The sequence below is a fragment of the Ciconia boyciana genome, chromosome 4 (genome assembly GCF_034638445.1).
Source record: "Ciconia boyciana chromosome 4, ASM3463844v1, whole genome shotgun sequence".
Classification (NCBI taxonomy): Eukaryota; Metazoa; Chordata; class Aves; order Ciconiiformes; family Ciconiidae; genus Ciconia; species Ciconia boyciana.
The window spans coordinates 8,051,643-8,066,880 of NC_132937.1; positions in this window are offsets into that span (position 1 = coordinate 8,051,643).

Consider the following 15,238-nt stretch of genomic DNA (forward strand, 5'->3'; position numbering starts at 1 on the left):
CCACTACACCATGTCCCTAAGCACCTCATCCAAACGTCTTTTAAATACCTCCAGGGATGGCGACTCAACCACTTCCCTGGGCAGCCTGTTCCAATGCTTGACAACCCTTTCAGTGAAGTAAAATTTCCTAATATCCAGTCTAAACCTCCCCTGGCACAACTTGAGGCCATTTCCTCTCGTCCTATCACTTGTTACCTGGGAGAAGAGACCAACACCCACCTCTCTACAACCTCCTTTCAGGTAGTTGTAGAGAGCGATAAGGTCTCCCCTCAGCCTCCTTTTCTCCAGGCTAAACAACCCCAGTTCCCTCAGCCGCTCCTCATAAGACTTGTGCTCTAGACCCTTCACCAGCTTCATTGCCCTTCTCTGGACACACTCCAGCCCCTCAATGTCTCTCTTGTAGTGGGGGGCCCAAAACTAAACACAGTATTCAAGGTGCGGCCTCACCAGTGCCGAGTACAGGGGCACGATCACTTCCCTAGTCCTGCTGGCCACGCTATTTTTGATACAAGCCAGAATTCCATTGGCTTTCTTGGCCACCTGGGCACACTGGTGGCTCATATTCAGCTGGCTGTCAACCAGCACCCCCAGGTCCTTTTCTGCCTGGCAGCTTTCCAGCCACTCTTCCCCAAGCCTGTAGTGTTGCATGGGGTTGTTGTGGCCCAAGTGCAGGACCTTGCACTTAGCCTTGTTGAACCTCATACAGTTGGCCCCAGCCCATCAATCCAGCCTGTCCAGGTCCCTCTGTAGAGCCTTCCTCCCCTCAAGCAGATCAACACTCCCACACAACTTGGTGTCATCTGCAAACTTACTGAGGGTGCACTTGATCCCTTTGTCCAGATCATTGATAAAGATATTAAACAGAACTGGCCCCAACACAGAGCCCTGGGGAACACCGCTTGTGACCGGCCGCCAACTGGAGTAAACTCCATTCACCACCACCATTTGGGCCCGGCCATCCAGCCAGTTCTTTACCCAGCGAAGAGTACACCCATCCAAGCCATGAGCAGCCAGTTTCTCCAGGAGAATGCTGTGGGAAACCATGTCAAAGGCTTTACTGAAGTCTAGGTAGACAACATCCACAGCCTTTCCCTCATCCACTAGGTGGGTCACCTTGTCGTAGAAGGAGATCAGGTTGGTCAAGCAGGACCTGCCTTTCCTGAACCCATGCTGGCTGGGCTTGATCCCTTGGTTATCCTCTACATGCTGTGTGATGGCACTCAGGATGATCTGCTCAACTTGAGGCCATTTCCTCGTCCTATGGCTTGTTACTTGGGAGAAGACCAACACCCACCTCGCTACAACCTCCTTTCAGGTAGTTGTAGAGAGTGATAAGGTCTCCCCTGAGCCTCCTTTTCTCCAGGCTAAACAACCCCAGTCCCCTCAGCCTTGCGTGTTGCCAGGATTAAATATATTTAAGAAATGTTATACTTGGTTTCTGTTGTTTATTTGCTTTCCACGTGCTAAGGAAGTGCTCTGACCTCAGCAGCAATTGCACTATAACATTTGGAGTCCCCATGTTAGGGAGAATGAACCTGCGCATAGGATAATAAACAGTGGCACAAGAGATTTCTGGCCAGTTTCTAGTTTTGCCACAGACAAAGTGCCCTTGGGAAAGTTTCTCAACTCTGTGATGTCTCTGTTCCTGATCTGTAAAATTAAGCAATAGTCTACGGGTGTTGTTACCAACTAGTACAGCAAAAATTGTTAGATAGCAGAAATGGAAGGGTAGGATCATTGCAGTCATGGGATTATACACTCATGAGCTTTCTCCTGCCTAATTCTGTACCGAAAAGTAATGAGAAACTATACACTACATGCCTAGTTTCTGTCAGAGGGCTCTTACTCATGGATTGAACCAGATACAACCCAATCAGCTTGGTGCTTTTCCTAAACTGAATAGCTCTTGTTCAGAAAAAGGAAGAAGACTGTAGATAAATTTGCACCAATGTTATTTTCCCCTTCTAAAGAAACACTAATCCACTACTGTAGCATCTGAACTCAAATAATAGCAGGGGGACAAACAAATTGGTGCCCATACCAAATGACTGCTGTTGCCATCACATAATCCCAGCTGCCTTCCATGGCTGTTTTATTATCTCTGTGACTCCAAATATTCCAAGTATCGTTAAGTGCTGACCTTAATTTGGTCTACAAGACTCTCATTTGCCTGCAATTAATTCTATTTTGACATATTACCCTAATTATTACACATAAAAAACTCCAAATTGTTTTCTGTTTATCTTGAATCATTTCTGAGTTACATGTATTTCCCCAAGAAGCCACTGAAAAAAGCCCATCTCTATTGTCAGTTCACAAGTACCAAATATCACCCCCCCACAGTTTTTTGAACAATCATGCCTGGGCATTTTGAAAATAGAATTTGTCCTTGCAGTTACAAACTATTCTTGTGACCAGCTCTGCTGAAGTCAACTGAGATACTCTCTATATTATACATTTATCGCAGTATAACTCATTGCGTTTTCTGACTCAACCTGAAATCATCCAGGAAAACTTGCAGAACTCCCTGAGAACAAAATCAGCTCTATCAGCTCTGTCTTTGTTCTACCTTTACTGCTGTAATAACACCACAGCAGAGCCCAGAATGACATTTCAGGTCAGACCTTGTTTATTCTTAATCACCTTTGTTTTGCTTTCCATCACCACAGGGGTGCTTGAATTTTTCCTTTCTCATATCACTAGGTGGCAGAACATAATCAGTGAAAGCTCTTCACAAAAGAAAATATGTAGGGATACAAGTATCTAACCTTTTTACTTTGATATATATGGTTTATTTGGGTTTTTTGCTCAAAATTGGAAAATAAATAATTTTATTAACCACCCTCTGATTTCAGGTAATATAAAAATATGATACACTTTGGCCAAGATGCTTTGCTTTTAGGGGTAACTGTGGGCACTTTAAATAGGTCTGCTTTTCAGAGTATTATACAGCCATCTCTGAAAATCATATTTTCCTAAGAAGTTGCCCATCAGTCCTCCCCAAATCTCTAGTTACCACTGTAGATTGTGGTGAAAGGTGTTAATGCCTGTTTATAGTAACATTAGTGAAAGTAGCAGAATGAATTATGGAATAAAGACAGACACGGATATTGCAAAAACTTGCAACAAATGGGGGAGGGGGGCCCTTGTGCATCCTGCTATAATATCCCCATTCTATTTAGCTGCAGATAATATGGGGGCTAAAGGTTTCTGAGTGTCAGGAGGCAGGGTGTCACTGTTATGTATGTTTATCACCAAACTAAATGTCGGGGGGGTGGGGGACAGTGGGTGTGTTTTACCTGTAATGTGCAGTTTCAAGAAGACTTTCTTTTTCGGGACATTGCTCATAAAAGCATTTTTACTTGGACATGAAAGGCAGCATATGTTCCAAAGATACTTTCAGCTGGTTGCAAGAGGATAATTTCTGTCCTACAGACTTTAACTTGCCAGTTTCCAATAAAGAAGATGTCAAATAAAGACCAAAAGAAAAAAAAAAAGAGGGTATTGGTCTAATTCACTGTAGTGTTTTCTCTATATTTCTTTTCTTTCCAAGGATATACAATACTTAAAATACTGATATATTTTCCTTCTGTGAAACTTGCTGCCTAAAGTTCCTTGAACATTTTAGTCCCAACAGGAAGGAGTTTCTTCATGTCCTAGTCTATCTCAATAACTAGAAAAATATATATATTTAGCTATTAATCACTGCTATTCTGATCAGCGGAGACATTCATTCCTTTGAGGGTTCAGTAGGATGCTAGTACTACCTGTACCTGTATTAGGAGTCACCTTCACCCCCTTATACTCTTTAAACAGTCCCTAAAATAGCAATGGAAAGGTGCTTTCAGCTGTATCTAGATTAATTTCTTCTCTAAGACAAGGTCTTTGGTCTCTGCAAACAGTTTTGTTTAATATCTTTATCAATGATCTGGATGAGGGGATCGAGTGCACCCTCAGTAAGTTTGCAGATGACACCAAGTTGTGCGGGAGTGTCAATCTGCTTGAGGGTAGGAAGGCTCTACAGAGGGACCTGGACAGGCTGGATTGATGGGCCGAGGCCAACTGTATGAGGTTCAACAAGGCTAAGTGCTGGGTCCTGCACTTGGGTCACAACAACCCCATGCAACGCTACAGGCTTGGGGAAGAGTGGCTGGAGAGCTGCCTGGCGGAAAAGGACCTGGGGGTGCTGGTTGACAGCCGGCTGAATATGAGCCAGCAGTGTGCCCAGGTGGCCAAGAAGGCACCTGGCTTGTATCAGAAACAGCGTGGCCAGCAGGACTAGGGATTGTCCCTAGTCCCTTTGTACTCGGCACTGGTGAGACCGCGCCTCGAATACTGTGTTTAGTTTTGGGCCCCTCACTACAAGAGAGACATTGAGGTGCTGGAGCATGTCCAGAGAAGGGCAACGAAGCTGGTGAAGGGTCTAGAGCAGAAGTCTTATGAGGAGTGGCTGAGGGAACTGGGGTTGTTTAGCCTGGAGAAAAGGAGGCTGAGGGGAGACCTTATCGCTCTACCTGAAAGGAGGTTGACGAGAGGTGGGGGTCGGTCTCTTCTCCCAAGTAACAAGGGATAGGATGAGAGGAAATGGCCTCAAGTTGCACCAGGGGAGGTTTAGATTGGATATTAGGAAAAATTTCTTCACTGAAAGGGTTGTCAAGCATTGGAACAGGCTGCCCAGGGAAGTGGTTGAGTCACCATCCCTGCAGGTATTTAAAAGATGTGTAGATGTGGTACTTAGGGACATGGTTTAGTGGTGGACTTGGTAGTGTTAGGTTAATGGTTGGACTCGATGTTCTTAAGGGTCTTTTCCAACCCAAATGATTCTATGATTCTATGATTCTGTCTCTCATAATCCTATATCAGAAAAATCCTACAAAACAGATAGCAGGTAAAAATGGATTTTGTTCTTTATATATGTTCATTTATATGTGCTTAGTTAGGTTGGAAAAGTATTTTTCTATGTATTTGACTCCCATTAAAACTATATGAGGCAATGGCAGAGAGTGAACTGGATTCCTTTCCTACTTGCACTTTCTTGGATACATCTGTTCTAGTTACCTGTGTGCAAATTCAGTCAGGTCATTATTCACTAACCATCTAAGAGAACTAGCTTGATTCCTAAGACCTATTTGACTTTGCAGCCATAATAGCCAAAAAAAATCTTTCTCTAACAGCCTTGAGTCTACCAAGGAAAGTTTCAGTTGAACCAGACCTGATAGTGCTGGCCACTTGTTTATTTTGAGAGGAGACATTGAGGACATCATTTTTCAAAAGGCACAAAATCTTCCCTTTTTAGATTACCTTTACCAATATAGACATTTCAGAGAGACAAGGCTGAATCCTGAGGACTTGGTACAAATGACCCAGGAATTATTTTGGTGATATTGTAAAATATTACCTTTTTTTCCTCTAAAAATGATCTTATTTAAGATTCTTGGAAGAGCCTCTTATACTTAGATGCCCCAGCCCAAATTGCTGCTAGATGCCTTTTTCCTGAATATGACAACATGAGGCTATGCTGATGATGACTCTGTCTTGTTCAATTGCACTGTTTGTAGCAAACTGTATTGTAAAACATAAAAGGTATAAATCTGAGTGTATTACTTTCATAGGGACCATGAACATGCACTAATCTCCATTTTATTCTGCATTGTACAAACACATAGACCAAACATCAGAGACCTTTTGATACAATTTTAATAGAATAAACAGATAAAGCATGTGCAGAAATCAAGGCAACAATAGAGACAGGTGCATAGAATAGTAATCATAGTTATGCTACCTTGAATAAATTAAAAGCAGTAGAAATTAAACATCCATTAATGATATAATCTAGAGCATGATCCAAATATAACCTAGCCTCTCTTCCTAAGCAAGAGGATGAATATGTTACACTTATATGCTATTTGTACAGTGTAGTCCTCAACTGCTGATAAAACAATACACTGGAATCAGACAACCTCTCTAACTGCTGTGCCCCATGTTTAATGAACTGCAGTTGGCTCCATTGCTGGCCATGGATAAGAACCAAAGTTCTCATTTGCTAGCGCAGATGGGCCCTTGGGGCTTTGTTTCCATCACTGACACCCCACTGCCTCTCAGTGGGTTTGAGTTAGAGTTTTATATACACATATTTTCTGAAGACACCCATCTATTGGTCTAGCATGGTTAAGATTATTTTGGGGGAGTTTTGGGGTTTTTTTAACCAGTGTTAGTACCACCCTCTTCATCACAAGTCTAGATAGACTGGAGGTTGAAAATTTATGTGACCAGTGCTGCTGCTGCTAGCACTAGTGGAGCTGAAAAGGGGCAACAAGAACTGATTTTTCAGGAAAGTGTATGTAAAGGGCAGAGAACAACAGCTTTGTTTGGGTTTTTTTCCTTTGCTTGGTTTACAAATAGTCAGTCTGACAATGTTCAAAAGTGAAAGAATATATTACTGTTGCGATATATTCTTCAGTGCTCTGTTCCACCTTAGGTCTAAGGACTGTCCCATTAGGTCTAGATGGCTCTACTAGGTCTATGGTGGCTCTGTGCTAGATCTCCACCATAAATCAATGTAGATGACGCCATAAGAGCTCTTCTGCCATCAGTGGCAAAAGTGTTGGAGTTGCTGGTGCTGGAACACTCATCTACACGAGCAAACAGGACAGAGTCTGTTATGACAAAGTAGATTGGAGAGCAGCCTTAGGGCTGCAGCTGTAATCTCTTCTGGAGGCAGAGTCAGTATGGGACCAAACCCCAAACTACAAAAGGAGCAGTATGGGCTACAAAGGAAAATTTATATACCACTTTGTTGCAGAAAATTCACTTGTCTCCACCATTCCTTTATAGCAACTGAAAAACTGCTTTTCCACTTAAACATAACTTGGGGATGGTTCCTCACCTTGTTAGACTGGAAAAGATAAGTCTTGTCCTATTGCTGTGCCTTATAATGATTGTATATGAAGTCCCCATGTTTGTCAATGTGCAGCCTAGGGAAAATGTTCAGGCTATGAAAAGGCTCTGGATGACCCAGCAGGCTGGAGATGTGTGACTGGTACCCCCTGCTCCCGACCCCTGGTAATACGGTTAGCATAACTAATGCCATTTTACAAGGCAAACAGCCATTCTCTGTGACTGAGCGGGTCACGTATTCGTTCCCTTTCCCCTCATTCTCAGGCCCTGAAGGTTCTGTGAACCAAGTAGACAAACCAAACAGATTTGTTCTTCCCCTCCCTACCAGCCTCAAGATTCCTGGGCGCCAGGCCGATTACTCCCTTCCTTGCTGGCCTTGAAGGTCCCAGGCACCCGGCCAGCCAGGTGTTGTTGATGACCCCGTCACAAAACAGGGAAGTGTAACAGCACACAGAGAACTGTCTATAAAATCAAGCAGTTACAAATCCCAAGTGGGGAACTTGGACCAGAACTACTGCTGGACAGTGAGACCCGGGACCCTCTCTCCGGTGGCCAGGGATGCCTCCACTGTCATCTGCTTCCTCCAAGGATTGAGTGAGTGACTTGTATTCTTTTATATGATTTTTGAGTCTAGATTATGATTGTTATATTGATACAGCAAATCACGTATTAAGATTTGACCCAATCTGCAGAGGGTCTAGGTGATTAGAAATCATAAATTAAGTTGTATTATTAATTCTGTATTACGCTACTTCTAGATTGTACTATATTGATTCTGCTTGTAGAAATCCTGTGCCATTCTAATCATAAATTCTATGATATACAAATCATAATATCCTGTTAAGAAAATAAACTTTAATTGTAACCATGATTTAGTGCCATCATCATTCTGCCAAGGATCCCTAAAAGAACCTGTCTGTCCCCTTAGTGTCAGGTGACAAGATGAAAAAGAAAACAGCTAAACAAACAAATTCCAAGCATTCTCTATTAAAAAGTCATGAACAGCATAAATTACAATAATGGAAATATTACTGAGCCATCACTTTATGCTACCCCCCTGTCTAATCAGACATACAAAACAACCTTTTTTGACTATTATTCAATTAAAAAAATGAGCTACAGGAACCAGTCTGAGGTGTCTAGTTAGTGTAATCATCTCCGTTGTTTTTCTCACTCCCCTCATACAAGCTATAAGATCATTTAAAGATAAAGTTTATTATTTTTCATTTCAGCTACTTCAGTTACTGTGTGTTCCTGAGTAGCTAAAATCTGCCTTGGAGAGTATGAAGAAGGAAAAGGACATCTGCAGAGGCAGTCTTTGTTTCCATTCCTGTACCTATTTCTACAGGGCTCAATAGTTTCTCATGCCTATCTGGACTTTACTATTTTGTCATTAGTGCTGCTCTTTGGTTCCACCCTCATGAGAATCGGTTGCACCAATGATAGAAGTGACCTAGCCTGGAGCTGCCACATTGCTGTGAGAGAGTCAGATGAACAGGACTTTGGGGACAGACAGCTTTTCAAGCATGTAATGCTTACAGAACAGCTTTCATGTGCTCAGAATAAAGCTGTTTGCATCTTGACATGTGGCAAAAAAAGTCCAGAGTTCAGCATCCAGTCTTGTACATTTTGAGAATTCGTTTCTTTTCCAATGCTGAAATGGGAGCTGAGTCCCTTCCAAACTGGCTATGTACCAACTACAGTCCCTGGCTAAGCTCTTCAGAACAGACTCTCCAGAGTATTTAGGCTTGCAAGCTGGGGGGGGGAAGTCTGCAGTCAGTCAAGGTCTTTTTCAAACTGTGCATCTACCTCTACAGCATCCTTATTTTCTGCTTAAAAACGTCTTAACAGTTGCTTCAGTTTACCTGTGCATTGGAATCCTCTGATTCTTCCACAAAAGTGTGTTAAGAAAGGAACAATCAAAAAAAAAAAGCATCAAGAATGGCACAGAGCATGTAGGACCAAATGAAGAACATTCCCTGGGATGAAATGTCCATGTGACTGTTTTCTGACTCTCATCCATCAGTAATGGAGAAGCTCCAAAAAAATACCATCCACTCCTCAAGTCAAGAGACAGGACTTCAGGTTTAGGTAAGGACAGATCAGCAACTCACAGGATTTCTGAAAGGAACGTAGAGCTTTTCTATTTTATAGAATTATTATTATGGAATATTATCTAGAGACAACTGCTACAAATAAAAAAAGGCTGTGAAGTCTCCTAACACCTCAAATGTATACTTTTAGGCTGTTTAAAATAATTTATTACAAAGATCATGGCACAGATGAGTGGACTTGCTCCTTTCTCCAGCACCCCTGGGACACTGACTCTCCCCTCTCAGCGTGAAGTGCAGACTCTGCTCTGTGCTTCCATGGCTACTTTTTTGTGTTTTCTGTTCTCTCCATTGTGCTTCTGTGTGTCTCCTTTTCCCTTTCCCATCCCCTCTTTTTGAAAGAGAGAGCATGTTGCTACCTCCCAGGTGGCTTCCTTCCCTTCTGACCACAGAAATGGGGGAAGAAGTACATAGCAGGGAGGAGGGGTAGGCAAAGGCAGCCGCAGGACGCATGGCATCTTGCCATCCATAGTGAGGACTTCATCCACACGCAGAACACTTAAATTCTGAAAGCTGTCTTTTCAAAACAAGACCCAAAACATCAATCAAAAACTGAGGACAATCATACCCCAAACAGGATTACTGTATTGTCCAAGTGTATACAGAAGCATCTACTATTTCTCACCAACCCAAAGAAAAAAGATGAAAACATGTAAGAAAGCCTTGAAAGTGGAGCTAAATAGCAAAATCCAAAACAGTTAAAGTTTAAAACCTTTGAGTATTGCTTGTAGAATTTCCAGACTAATATTATTTTCTAAAACAGGAATATGCTTTGTTTTTCTGTATTGGCTGAGACTTTTTAATACTGTGATTCTGACTTTTGTTGGTGTTCTGTGTTTGGAGTTCCTAATGTTAAAAAATATACATTTCATATGTCTGACATACGATAGGTTCTCTGGGACTCTTGATTGATAATTGATACATTCAATTTGTTTAAATCTATATTTTTTCATGATGCATAAGGGAACAAAGTTTGCATTTAAAAAATAGCTGTCAAGATACATGTCCAGAAAATGTATAATAGTTCAAAACAAAACTATAAGGATATTAAATTTAAAAAAAAAAACAAACAAGGAAAACAAATGCAATATATTACAATTACAGAACCAGGGTTTTTTTCTATGTCTTAATTCTTTTGCTGTGGTTATATTTCCCTGTGAGAAAAGAACTGACAAAAGGAGAGCAGATAGTCCAGATGAAGCCTAGAAAATCTTGGGCCAATCTTGGTCTACACAAACTGGGAGGAAAATCTTCGATCCCTTCCTACAGACCATCCATAGATCTGGCTCTCAGTCCTTATAAGGAGGTCAAAAGGAACTGCATGTCTCATGGTGTCAGGTATATCTTTGTAAACAGGAAACTGAGAAGTACAGTGAAAGGATTCAGTCTGGATGCCCTGCCCTTCAGTTGGGGGAAAATTTGGTTCAGGTCAATTAAAGCATTTCTTCGGCATACTTGAAAAATCTGTTAAACCTGCCACTATAACTATCTTGTATTTTGCACACTAGTGAAAAGGACTGGATTTTGCTTTTTGAACAGGCTATTTTGATGTTTTTGAAACTTTTCCAAACTCAATAATTTGTTGAAAGCAACACTTTCATACTAACAATTTTTGTTTGAGAAATTAGTATTTTATGGGAGAAAAAGAGTACTTTGACTAATTCCTGGCTCTCTGGTCCTGAAGAACAATATATATTCTTTAAAAAAAATAACATGACTTGTCGATATAGATGTAGAGGCCTATTATCACTGCTTAAAAACTAAGGCATTGCAAATAAATGGTTTTTGTACCTCATGAGTAATGATCCTTTTGTTAATTATTCTGATTAATATGATAAAGCCAAAAACCAGTTTATTAATAGTCAAATAATCTCCATTAACAAAGTTTATCTGATTGTGGTTTTCAATAATGGGAAAAATATATTTAAGCCCTTTGGAAATGCCTTTTTCTAAGATATCCCTTTGTGTATCTGGGTATGTGGGGCATTTGGAGGTTGTTAAGGAGTCCATTAATTTGTTTATGTGCATCAAGGTAGTAATTTTCCAATTATATGTCTTCATAGACCTGCCTACAGGCTTTATCTTTTTGTTTGCTTAAAGTTACTTCCCTTTATCTTGAAAATAAATGGAACTTATTTTATTATTGTTGCTTCATTTTCTAAGTGTACATTTCAGATTTTTTTCCTTGCTTGCTCTCCATTTTCCAGTGTTGTTCCCTTAAATGGTAATGTACAACACAGTCTACATTAAGTTTGGGGATCACTTTTATCTCTAAGTGCTGTAAATGGAAGATTCATCACTTCACCACGATTAATGTGCCTCAAGGCTTGATTTTTCACAAATCATAATTTGAGATGGATCAATAACAGTTAGCATTTCTATAACAACATGCATCCCAGGAACTAAAAACACTTAACACTTAAAAAAACATTACTGGAGCCTGACATTTCCCTGTAAAGTTTTAAGAATTCTATGGTGTATCATTTCTCCCACTTATTGGGCTGCATAAACATAACAGTTTAGAACAGTACCACTGACAGCTCCCTGTACTTTAGCTGCAGTACTACGAGTGAAGCAGAAAATGCTATCATAATCACCAATAATCCATGCATAACATCAAAGAACGGGACTATAGAAGATCATTGGTGGGACTTATGGGGAAAAGGGGGTGCCAAGATCAGATGAAGGAGTTGAGAGTTTTGGAACACTGTTATTATCCAACAGCAGCAGAGGAAGGGAAAGCAGTTATAGAAAAAAAGCCTGTCATTTGTTAAAACAATATTATTTCATCAAAATCCTTTAATTAAACCTTCCTCATTATGTCTATAGTATAGTGATGCAATATCTATGTTCTTTTTTGATGCTCAGTTCTTTTTGCTTATTTTCTTTAATTGGAACTTTAAGTTATTTGGTACTAATTAGGTACTTGAGCTTCAAAGTTTATTTTGACCTCCTGTGTCATAGCAAAAAAATTCATTGGGATATTCCAAATGAGGGCTGAGCCACTTCTCTAGTAAAAAATGTTGTGGTTAAAAAAAGGTGGGGAAAGAAATGTATGTTTTCTTTTGTTTTTTAGTTTAACTCCTTAATTTGAAAAAAGCTGTTGAAAGTATGAGTAACTGGATACACAGACCCCAAAAAGAAAAGTGCATTTTTGAGGGTTGGAGTCATTTATTTTTTTCACAGTCAGATTTCTTTAGCCTAGATAATTTGGTTGAAAAGTATTGTCAGCACTATCTATGGCAAATGAAAGAAGTGGGCTTGAGAATGGGTTGGATTACATTGTGAACTAGGTCTGCTGGTGACAGCATAATTCATTTGCATTGCTTTTGAACACTCATATTTGCTGAGCTGAACTTGCACTTGGTGATTAGGTTCAGGAAATTCACACATTTGCACCTAAATAGTTTTGCTTGATCCTAACACAAACTTTTGTAGCTGAGACTTCTTAGGCAATAATTTTTGAAGCCCTTGTGCTGAACTCATTTTTTCCTGATGAAGCTACTTGCTTTTGCTACTCATGTGCTCCTGCACCAAGGCTGCAGGATGCCCCTTACACAGATCAAAGAGCAAATCTCCAATTGTTTCCTGAAGGCCCCAGTGTTTATAAACTCACCCATTTTCTGCTCCTTCATATACTACTCTAAACAGCCTCCAGTGCCAATACTGACATTGTTCATGCTGTGTTATGAGAACTGTAAGACTGATAGTTTGTCCTTTACATATGTGTTCATGTTCATCTATCAAACAGCAGGAGCATTCTCGCTAAAATGTGTATAAACATTTTGAAGCAATCATGGTACACAGGGCAGCTCTATTTAATGAACTAGCAAAGTGAGGTGGGATTGAGAAATTTAAGAATTATTAAGAAAACAGTGGGGAAGTTACCTCTTTAAAACATTCCACTGCCCAGGAAAATTCCAGCTTTTGATCACTCTTTGTCCAGTGAAATCCATTTCATAACAAGCTGGACAAGCCTCTGTTTGCATGTTGTGGCTGTCTATTCCAAATGGCTGTCAGCCAGCAGTTTTACTGAGAGTGGGAGCCATCTGATATTTCAGTGGAGAGAAAGAGAGCAAAAGCATCAGCAGAATGCAGGGAATCAGAGAACCAAATGGCATTCAGAGTACAGCCCATATTTTCTGTGTGGTTTGATAGACAGCACAAGTTGTACAAAACCATGATTTGGTTGGTAACCAGCTGTGATGGATGCACTTGACCTCTTAACCAGTAGTTAACAGTAGTTTGGTACAGGCTCCAAAGGAGGTAAAGGCCTGAGCCGTGGCCGGGCCAAGAACTCCTGGTTCCAATCTGTTCTCTGAGAACCCACAAAGGAGCTGAGTGGCATGGAGAGCATTGATGCATATGAGCTTGGAACACCGATCATGCAGTTGACACATGAATAGCAAGTGGCTTTTCCAAGACTCATTTATCAAGGAACGAAGAAAGTTGTGGGTACAAGGAGTCTCATGCATACCTTTTCCTATTGCATGTAATTTGACTACGAGCCAACCACTTTATCCTGTAAATATGACAGCCTTCTTTGAGCTCTCCCTGCTAGGCAGCGTGGCTGCATGGCGGTGATCTCCCCTTGAGCTGGGACACCTCTCAAGGCTGCTCCTCGAGGCAGAGAGACCTTTTACCAATGGCAGATCTTTGGTAAGTGACCGATATCGTGCATAACCTTGTAGTATGGTAACTTTGATTTTGTCTTGGTAACTTTGATTGCATGCTGAATTGATAAATTTTGCATATATGATCCCTTAGACACAAACCGTTGTCCAAGTCTGAGTCTAAGATTGGACCTAGCTGCACTGCACCTAAGCTCCGTCAGGAGTTTAGAAAGCAAGGGGGTCTACTCTGAACCTCGTGACTCAACGGGAGGGTCCTCCATACCCTTTTGTATCCCTGGTCTCTCTGTGAATCATTCTAACTCGAGTGTAACCCAATTTTCCTTTGTATGTTTCTTCCATGCAGTAATTAATAGAGTGAACCTTGCCATTGAACTTTGTTAAGTCACACTTTTACAACATCATATTAAAACCAGTTTTGCTAATACCTTTGATGGTGATTTTTTAAGCTATCTAAATCGCTCATTCGCCACACCAGCTTTTGTCCAATGAGCTCTTTTAAGCTCTAAACATGCAAAGCATGTGTTTATTTTTTACAGCTTATTAAATAAGTGCTTAAACAGGTCCAATGGGAGTCAAACTGTCCTGCAAGATAGGGGTAAAAGAGGAGGACCTTAGAGTGATTTCTGATGAGGAATAACAATTTAAGACTTCGTGCTGTGCATTAATCTCATGCTTGCATTTTCCCTGGTATCATACTTCATCAAAATGTGCTCACAGTGCTTCATATTTATTAACTCAGATATACTTTCTGAGTTCAATTCTCTTTGACTGAACTGCAGAAGTACTTCCCACCTTATAATATCCCTGCATTTACTACACTGTTGAGCTAAATTCCCTTCTTCCTGTTCACCAGCTAAAACCTTCTCACCCAACTGTGTCTGTCAATCTGGGTTAGCTTGCTATCTAGGCTAAATGCTAAACCTTGAGCCAGGTTTTGCTCAGCTTTCTAAGTAATCCACTTTGCAGTAAGGTTGCAGCCCATATCACTCAGCTGTGGGTAGGTAGGTCTCTGATGCCTCTCATTTCATGCCCGAAAGAAATGTATTTTTGTATGAGTCAGTGGGGAGGAATCACAGAGCCTCTGAGCTTATCAAGGCAGCAGGATGTGTCTGTCTCTATGTCTTGATGACACACACCAGCTACCCCAGTGCTAGTGAGGGCTTACTGCTCACACCTGGGTTAGGCTGACCTGCATACTCAAGTAGAAACAATCTGATTTAACTCTGCAGTGAGGACACTCCACTTAACATTGATGACTAGAGTTCTCAAATCTGCTCTTAGCTTAGGACCCTCCACAGCTCTGTGTTCAACAGTAGTGATTTCTCAATCCTTTCCATTGCCAGAGAAACCCCTTACAGAAGGAGTCAAGTGCCTTGACTCCCCTGCAGTCATTACTTGAAAATTATTTTAATCAACATAATTAAAACCTTTGAGAACAATATGCCACTCTCATACACATGTGTTGAAAGTATTTATGAGCAAAACTTGATGGTTTCTATGTAATTAACAGAAAAAAAGGCAGGATTTAAATAGAATCACTCAAGGTGAGTAATGTCAGACAGTTTAAAGTTTTTTTTTTTATAGCTCATGCTGTTA